The sequence below is a fragment of the Carlito syrichta genome, unplaced genomic scaffold, assembly GCF_000164805.1.
Source record: "Carlito syrichta isolate Samal-C Ts95f unplaced genomic scaffold, Tarsius_syrichta-2.0.1 Scaffold314288, whole genome shotgun sequence".
Classification (NCBI taxonomy): Eukaryota; Metazoa; Chordata; class Mammalia; order Primates; family Tarsiidae; genus Carlito; species Carlito syrichta.
Window position 1 is genome coordinate 367,667 of NW_007258384.1, and position 9,578 is coordinate 377,244.

The 9,578-nt window shown below is 43.4% G+C and overlaps 1 protein-coding gene across 2 annotated transcripts in view; it reads right to left on the reverse strand.

The window, feature by feature from the left end:
* Positions 1 to 1,463, reverse strand: part of LOC103273849 (engulfment and cell motility protein 1) — a 331,697-nt gene extending 330,234 nt beyond the window's left edge. For both annotated transcript variants that reach the window (XM_008071304.1, XM_021719171.1), the window contains exon 1: positions 1,100 to 1,463. The gene's annotated coding sequence lies outside the window, so the exon portion shown is untranslated. The remainder of the gene's footprint in view (positions 1 to 1,099) is intronic.
* Between the last annotated feature and the right edge of the window lie 8,115 nt (positions 1,464 to 9,578).

The window sequence follows — 9,578 nt, forward strand, 5'->3', positions numbered from 1 at the left end:
CGCCGCCTCGCGCGCGCCCGCGGCACAGCACGGACCTCCCAACCCCAAACACACGAGCGCGCAACCCGGGCCGGCTGAGTTCTGTATTTCCTCTTCCTCAAAGCAACTCGCGCGATCGCGGTCGCCCTTCTGCGCTCGGATTCCCCGGCCCCCGCGCGCCGCCGCCCCTTTCCCTGAAGGCGCGCCGGTGCGTCCCCTCTCCGAAGCCGGATCCACGAAACCCCCCATCGCCCTCCCCAGTTTCAGCGGGAACCTCGGCGTGTCCTCTGGAGGAGGGTATTTACTAACCTTCGCCTTCGGGGCCCCCAGCTGTCCAGACCGCCCCCTCGTGTCCCTCCAGGCCCCCATCCTTCTTGCCCATCACCGCCCCCTCCCCGGAGCCCGCTCGCCGGGGGATTCCCTTCCATCTGCTAGTGCGGGAGAAAATCCCGGAATCTGAGCCGCCAGCCGGGTCTCTGACTGGCCCTAAGAATCTTGACTCCAAGATCCCAGCCCCACACTTCCCTGTCCCCAACACCTCCGCGCCTGCATCGCAGCCCTCAGGCGCCCCCCTCCCGCCCACCCTGTTCGAAACGTCTCGGTGGGCTCCCGGCCCCCGGCCCTGCGCTCCATCCCCGGGCGCCGCACCTCCAGCGCCCCTCCCTCCTCTCCCACTCCCGCCGCCCCCCTCCGCCCAGACTTCCCCAACTGCAGGGCGCCCCGACGCGCCCGCAGCCTTCGCCCCGCCGAACGCGGCGGCCACCTCCGCCCGAACCGCGGCGCCCCCAGGGAGGAAACAAAAGTGTCTCCGCGGCGCCCGACGGAGAGTCCCCCGGAGCAGGACACCTCCCCCCGGCCCCAGTCCCAGTCCCCTCCCCGGCCGCGCTGAGGTCAGCGAGTCGGGGGCGCGGCGCCAGCCCAGGAAACTTTACGAACCTGCTTGGGGTCGCAGGACAGCGGCGGCGAGGGTTCCCAGCGACCAGAGCTCTGGCGACCCGCGAGCACTGAGGGAGGCTGGCGGCTCTGTCGCCCGACTCGGGTCCACGGCAGTGTGGGTGGCTCTGCCTCAATCCCGTGCCCATCCTCGCCCGCTCCCGCTCGCCCGAGCACACGCACTTACACTCTGGGTCGGCCGGCTGCTGCGCCGCCGGCTGCCGCTGCTCTCACTTCCTCTTCCTTCCTCCTGCTGGCCAGAGACACATTTTGCATCTGCAAGGCATCCCGAGATCAGCCGCGAACTCTCCTCCCGAGCGGACGCTGCGGAGTTGCCGCCGCCCCCGGCACCTGCGCCCGGACACGCGTGGTTGGTGCGTTCGCCTCGCGCCCGCACGCGGGTTCCTGCTCACTGCACTTTGACTGGGGGTTGGGAGGGAGTGGAGGGGGCAAGGAGGGTGCCTACGACTTTTCGAAGTCCCTCTACTTAAAAAGAGGAAAATATCAAACACCGTGCACGCCCCAGATCTGCTATAAATAATATGTGTGCAGAGCATGACTTCGATGAGCTCACACATAGCGTTTTGCAGGCACTTATTAACTCCGTCACCCTCATAGCGCCACCTCCGGGAGGCCAAATGCGCGTGGCAATTTTTTTTTTTTTTTTAACATATTTTTTTTTTCATTTTTGGCAACTGGTTCCGGATTTCAAGGGGAAACTTCGGTGGGCTGTTTTAAAACTACTTTAAGAGGCTGTTGTATTTGTTTTGTCGCCGTGCCTCTACTCCTGGACAGAGTGGCAAAAATAACAGAACGTTTCCTCCCTCTGCGTCGTCTTCTGTGTATTCACTGACCCTGCAGTTGAAACTACAAGATTCACTTCTAAACAATTAAAGCCAAGGACTCCCTAATTTTGCATAACTTTGCATAAAGCAAGATGTGCTACCCCCAGTTTGATATTTAGGATGAGTAACTTAATTCTTATAACCTCCTTCGATCATTTTCAAAGCAGAAATCAAACATGTTTACTTCTAGCCTAGCTGGTAGGAGAGAGACGACAGTTGTTGGAAGGTTGCAGGAGAAACACCTGCCCTCTCCGAATTCATAAATATCTACATTGGCTCCACTGGAAACGCAGAGGCAGTTACTACATATTACCTTCTAACTGGCAAAGGAGATAAATTGGGGCAGGGAGGCATCAGAATTAAAGGTAGCCAGCAAAGCTTTCTTTCAAGATCCTACCTCCCTCCCCCAGGATATTTCCATTTTAACCCTATGCTGGTTGTCCATCAGCAGCCCAGAGCCACAAGTGCCTGTTGACTAGCCCTGGGATGCTCTGTAAGTGTAAAATAGTTTTAAAAACAGAATGTAAAGAAGCTTGTTAATTATCTTTTACTGATTACATTATTTCAATCAGTAATACTAGTTTGATGTAACAAGTCAATTGGGTTAGAGTATTGGGTTAAGATAGAAACATATATGTAATTAAAATTAATTTTACCAGTTTCTTTTTACATTTTTTTAATGTACTACTAGATAATATAAGGTTACATAGATAACATAAGGCTCTCATTAGAGGCTCACATTATATTCCTAATGAACAGCCCTAGTCTAACCCCTTATTATATGCATAACTCTGGGAGGTAATATGAGTAGCAAGAATAACTGGGTCCAGAAGCTATAAGCCAGTAACTTAAAACAGGGTGATTCCAGGAAAGTAACTTAACTTCTCTATTTCCTCATCTATAAAGCAGTAATGATATAATAATAAAAGTCAACAGGGCAACTATTAAATGAGGTAATTTCATAAGAGTCAGTAAATGGAGCTTTTACTAACATTGCTAGGAGATACTTGTAGTGATAAGTATGAAGTTGATCTATAACTGTCTAGCTAAGGCATAAAAAGACCTTAACTTTAGTGCATGCCTCATGAGCATGCAGTAAATGTTCGCTATCATAATTGTTCCCTCTTTGTGCAGCATTATGCAAATCTACCTCCCTGTGATCTTGGGTCCCAGGTCTGCCACATCCTTCCTCCATGAGATAACCTTTCAGATCATTGAAGGTAGCTCTCAAGTTCAACCTAAACATTCTCTTCTCAGGATTAAACATCTTTAGTTGCTCTGACTCCTCTTGTGATACGGTTTCAAATCTCTCTCAGCCATCTTCCCTTTGAGGGGTACCTGTCTCTGCCAAAAAAGAAAGAGAGAGAGAGAGCTGTCTTATAAATTAACCATTAACAAACACAATACCAACTGAGATCTTACCACTTTTTTTTTTTTAAATACATCTCAATGTTGATCAAAGTGGAAGGGGAAGACTGGAAATTATTTGCTATGTTACTGTTAGGCATGTCTGGGCTCATTCATGGAGCTATCTTTAGGACCAAAGACTCTGGTCCACTCTCTCTAAGTCTCTTTGGATTTGATTCAGGCATTCAGTGTCTCCCTGTATCCACAGATCAGATAAAAATCCTAGGATACTATATAACACCTCACTAAGGGGCTCCCTCTGCTATTTTGAGGGAATAACATTCTTTGGTTCACTGGTTCATTCAATTATTAATAATCCTCTTAACAGTGCAATTGCCAAACCTCATTTTTTTGTTGTATTCATAAAGACATCTTAGAAGTGTTGTCAAGTGTCCTAGAGAAATCCACCTTCTCCCTGGGCTTAGCTGGTGGTCAGCAGTGGGCACAATAGAGTAGACAGGGTGGTGTTATCATGTATAAGGGCTCCATCTCTGGACCTAGTTGTTGGGTATAAATCCCAGTATTGCCATGTACTAGTTGCATTACCCTATGCGAGATACTTAACTAATGGGATTAAAACCATACCTGCATGATTGAGTTGAGTGAAGATTAAATGAATTAATTCATGTGTAGTTCTTAGAACAGGGCTAGACACAGAAGCACTCGATGTTAGCTTGCTATTATTATCTACAACAGTTTTCTAATGGCAAGTCATCTTAACAGATTCCCCCCCAAAAAGCACATCATATGCTCCCTCTTTTCACTCATAGTGGGGGAAATAGCTAGTATCACCATCCCTTCTCAGCCTGGACCCTTCCAGTCATTAGACCATACTTTAGCAGCGATGGAGATCATTTCATGGTAAGGAACAGAATCAAGTGCAGCCCTTCATTTGCATCCCTAGTAATCACATTTGGGCAGGGCCCGAACTCTCTGTCTCATCCACACCTGGAGTGGTCAGGGAGATGGACTCAGGATCTTTTCTGTTGATCTTAGTTTCTTAGTTTCAGATGGGAGAAAAGAGAGCAGGGTAGGGACAGATGACTAGGCATGAAGCACTGTCAGGACATAGACTGTTTTCCCCATACCTGGCTTCTTTCTTCCCCCTGCTCAGGGAGCGACCTCTGGCCAAGGCTGGTCTCTGAAGGATACGTATATTCCCAATAATGAGTCACTGGATACAGGTGACCAAGCAAACCTAAAGATAATGTAGTAATCACGCTTAATTGGTATAATTGTAAGTATTGTATTAGAATTTGAAGAATTAACTTGCTTGCTTTGATTATAAGAATGCTTGCTGTACTGTTTCAAGGCATAAATTCTTCACTGACCAGTCACAACCAGCCTCTGTAAGTTTTTTTTATTTTTTTGTTTTTGTTTTTGAGTTGGAGTCTCACTCTGTCGCCCAGACTGGAGTGCAGTGGCCACTCCCGGCCATCGCAGCCTCGACCTGCTGAGTTCCAGTGATCCTTTCGCTTCAGCCTTCCAAGTAGTTGGAACTACAGGTGTGCACTACCACGCCCAGCTAATTTTTTATTTATTATAGAGATGAGGTCTCGCCAAGTTGCCCAGGCGGGTATAAACCAATGTCTCTCCCTGTTGGATCTCCGCATGACTTTTTGGAATAGGTGAACCTTACATACAAGCCCTCTCAGACTTGAGGTTACCATGTTACACTAGGAAATCAAATTCACTTAAGCCTTACGTCTAAACTTTATTGTCCAGTCATGCTTTCGTAAGAGAGCTTTGCATTATTGATGGATGGTGATATGTTTAGGACAGTTTCTCATATTTAAATACCTTGATCTTCTGTTTTCTATATCTTTATCTTCCTTATGTGTACAAAACTCCAATATAGGAGGGGTAAATGAGAGCTTATCAAAATATCACCATGAACTCAAGCATGCTAAAAAGAAAAAAACAAACAGCCCCATTACAAAGTGGGCAAAAGATATGAATAGACAGTTCTCAAAGGAAGATATACGGCCAACAGATACAGGAAAAAATGCTCAGCCTCACTAGTCATCAAAGAAATGCTAATTAAAATCAAACTGAGATACCACCTAACTCCAGTCAGGATGGCCATCATCAATAACTCAAAAAATAACAGATACTGGAGAGGATGTGGAAAAAAGGGAACACTGCTGGTGAGAGTGTAAACTAGTATAGCCTTTGTGGAAAACAGTGTGGGTAAAAGTTCTAAAAATCAACCTTCCATATGACCCCGCAATTCCCCTACTGGGAATATACTCGGAAGAACTCAAATCACTCTATAAAAAAGATACCTGCACAAGTATGTTTACCGCAGCATTGTACACAATAGCAAGAATATTGAACCAACCATGCTGCCCATCAAAAGAGAACTGGATTTAAAAAATGGGGTACATATACATGATGGAATATTATGCAGCCATAAAGAACAAAATCATGAGCTTCACAGCAACATGGACAGACTTAGTGATCTTTCAAAGAAACAAAGAACCGAGTATCACATGTTCTCACTCATAAGCAGACCTTGAACAACTTTCATAATACTATAAGAAAAGGATTGGCAGTAGTGGGAAATTGCAGGTGGGTGGGGGGGCGGGGAGGTGGGACTGGCAGTAGTGAGAATCTGCCTGGAGAAGGGAGGCACACCTCATCAACAAGGGTACCTGCATAATTAATATTTGTATACCTAACCTTGAATTGTACCCCACATCTTTAAAATAAAAAATTAAAAGTTAATAAAATAAAATAAAATAAAAATATCACCATGATGTCCCAAACTGCAAAAATAACCTGTTGTATTTTTAATCAATAATGACTCATGTTGATTAACATCTTTCTAAGTGCTCACAGATATTTATTTCTAATGCATTTAAAAAACAAAAACACTTGTTAGGTGCCAAATAGGCCCTGTATATTTAATAATACACTTAGTAATTTGTTTCAGAATTCTGCCCCAAATCAGCACCAAGTTCCTTGATCTATAACTTGCCAAATCTATTCTCTTTTCCTGTGTTAAAATCAGACTCATGCTGGTTTGCCTCCAGTCTTCAAACAGCTCTGGAGGCAGAGAGAATGGCTTCAGCTTTAGGAAACATCTACAACAGGTATAATGAGATCTTGACAGTAGGCAGTTACCTGCAATTTAAAACCACCAGGGTCAGCCCTGGGACAAGCAGAATGACATGGAAGACTGCTGTGAAGGAGCATTCCTTCATTTGATCATTCATTAATTCAACGTGTGAGCTTAAAAGGGAGGAAGTGAAACTCCAGGGGTGAACAAGAGAAACCTGGGGGTGCCTCCTCCTGGCACTTCCATTCTAGCTCAGAAGACAGATTTTAAATGTCCACATTAACAACTGAGTATGATATTAGGGGAAGGACAGAAGTTGTCAGGACCGTATGGGGACAGGGATGTAACATCTTATGTAAGTCAGAAAAAGTCTCCTGGGGAAGTTCTGTTGAGTCGAGACCTGAAGGGTGAGTGAAGAGGTATTACCCAGGACAAAAAAGGGGAAAAGAAGTGGGTGGGTAATGAGGAAGAGTTCTAAGCAAAAAGAAAAAAATAATAGTCACTTTGTATGAAGGTCTACAGAAACCATAGTGTGGGAGGAAACTTAAAAAGTCGGTTTGGCTGAAGTGTGAGAGTCTCAAAATCAAATCTGAGAGCAGTGGGCAAAAGTCAAAATTTGAAAACTCTTGTGAGTTCTATCACAGAGTTTGGGTATATTAAAGATAATGAGAAGGCATTAATAAGTTTTTGCTTTGTTTTCCACTGAAATGTTTTAAGCAAAAGATTGTCGTGGCCAATTTTTGTTCTAAAGGTCATCCTACTGAGAAGTGAACAGATTAAAGAGGAGACAAAAATGCATGTGGGAAGAATAGTGTCTTAGTCTGCTCAGGCTGCAATAATAAAATCCTAAAGACTCAGTGACTTAAACAACAGAAATTTATTTTCTCACAGTTCTGAAGGCTGGAAGCCTGAGGTTAGACTGCCAGTATGACTGGGTTCTAGTGAGGACTCTCATCTTGTCTTACAGACTGCCACCTTCCTTCTCTGTTCTTGCATGGCAGAGAGAAAGAGAGTGAGCCCTCTGGTGTCTCTTCTAATAGGCCTCTAATCCTATGATGAGGCCTCCACCCTCAAGACCTCATCTAAATCTTATCAGGCCCGTTCTCCAAATATCATCAACTGAGGGGTTAGTGCTTTAACATATGAATTTGGGGGGAGTGACACAAATATTCAATCCATAACTAACAGATAGGAAATTGTTGCATTAAGTTGAGGCCAGAGATGATGGGAGCATAAATTATGCATTAATTGAGGGGCTAGGGAGAACTAGAGAAATTCAAGTGTTACATAGGAGGTAAAGGGCACAATGAACTGATGTTCTTCCTTGCTGGGGAGGCTTATAAATAAGCCAGTTGTTTTTATCTCTCTGCATTGACCCAGCTAAACACTGGATTTGGTTGGACTTCTTGCAGCTGAGTATCCAACATAATACCACCTACAGCATCTGTCCTTAGGCCAAGGACAGGCTCAAGAAATGAAAGAGATGACTCCACTTTTGTTTGACTTTCTGTGACACCGTTACATTGGGTTTATCACCAACAGGTTCCCATTTCTTAATAATTATATCATTGTCCATTGGTGAAGAACAGTCACCTAAATATGTAAAATTTATTCTTTGCACCAGTCCCCCTCTGCTCCAGCCATCCCACTGCTTTTTAAAAAAGCAAACAAAAAATCTCCATGGACTTCTAAGTCACCTATTAACCAAATGTAGTCTTCTGTTTGGAGTTTTGTTTGGTAGATTTATTAAGACTTTTCAGATCTATATCTATTGTCTAGTACCCATTTTCCAAAAACCAACAGCAAAAAAAAAAAAGCATTTTTTCAGAAACGAAGAACTGAGTATCACATGTTCTCACTCAAAGGTGGACCTTGAACTATTATCATAATACTGTTGGAAAAGAATTGTCAGTAGTGGGAAATTACCAGGGGGCTGGGGGGAGCATACCTTATCAACAAGGGTTGCATAATGAACATTTGTATAACTTAACTCTAAATTGTACCCCCCAAATTAAAAAAAAAGTATTGATCAGTAACTCAAGGAATCCCTCCAATATTGCAATAAATACTGACAAGAGGATTGATCCATTAGTCTCATCAGAGAAAAATTTGCAGAGTATTTAAATATCCATGCTTTGGAGTCGACATATGTTACAATCCCAGCTCTACTTCTTGATGCCATTCAACATTGAACAAATTATATTTTTCTCTGAGTCTATAAAACAGGCATGTTGGGATAATACTTCTCTCAAACAGTGCCTAGCATGTACTAAATACTCAATTAACGAAGCCAATATGAATATTAACCACTATGTACTTTTAATGGCTATTAACCCGTTGCATGACATTCAGGTGAAAGTATCAGTGTTCTTTACTCTGTGTTTAAAAATGTTTAAAGAAATATATGTCTATTATATATGTATGTATATATACGTGTATGTGTGTGTGTGTGTATATATATATATATATATATACATATAAATAATAGTTAATGAAAAATAAAACTCTTCGCACTCTTTTTTTTTTTTTGAGAAAGCGGAATTTATTGAGAGGATAGAAAAGCTCCAACAGTGGGAGAGGACCCGAAGGGGTTGCCACAACTCTTTGCACTCTTATCCACAGTCCTACTTAACCCCTATTAGTCAACACTTAATCTTTTCTGTTTTGATATTTTTTGGTGATTCATGCCACATTTCTGTTATACCATTATTTTTGTTTTTTCAACTTCATATACCATCTATAAACTCCTTTCTCTAAAAGGTTTTTAAAACCTTTGTTTTTTCCCTCTCTTTCCCAATTCTTTTATTATTTATTTGATTGTATCATGATTCATTTCTTTATTAATCATTTTTCTGTCACATTGACCTTCTGATATTCTCACTTAATTTTTCTAGCCCCAAGCTCCCCCTAAAAAAGATATAAAAAGAAGACTCTGTATACTTAATTTTTCATGTCACTTAATTTTTCTCTATTCTTTCTATTCCTGCAAGTATCCACACTGTCCTATGGAAGAATCCCCTTGCTCTCTCTTCCAGCTAATTCAGTCTTCATTTTTTCCCCCTTCTTTCTAGCTATAGAGTTTAGTGGTTTTCAAAGTTTTGATGATCAAAATTTAAATTTCTCAAACTTCTGATTGGCACATTTTATAATTACCTCAAGTGGGTGCTGTGTGCAATACTCAGATTGCTCCTCAGGGGCAAGAAGCTCAGTCATCCAATCATGCACCCTCCCCGACCCTGCCCCATGCTGCTGAGAGTGTCGACTGTTGTTGAACCATGCCTAAATACAGCTCCAGAGATCTTCATGAGATCAGCTGAAGCCTCTGTTGTGACTACCTTGCAGCTCAACTTCTT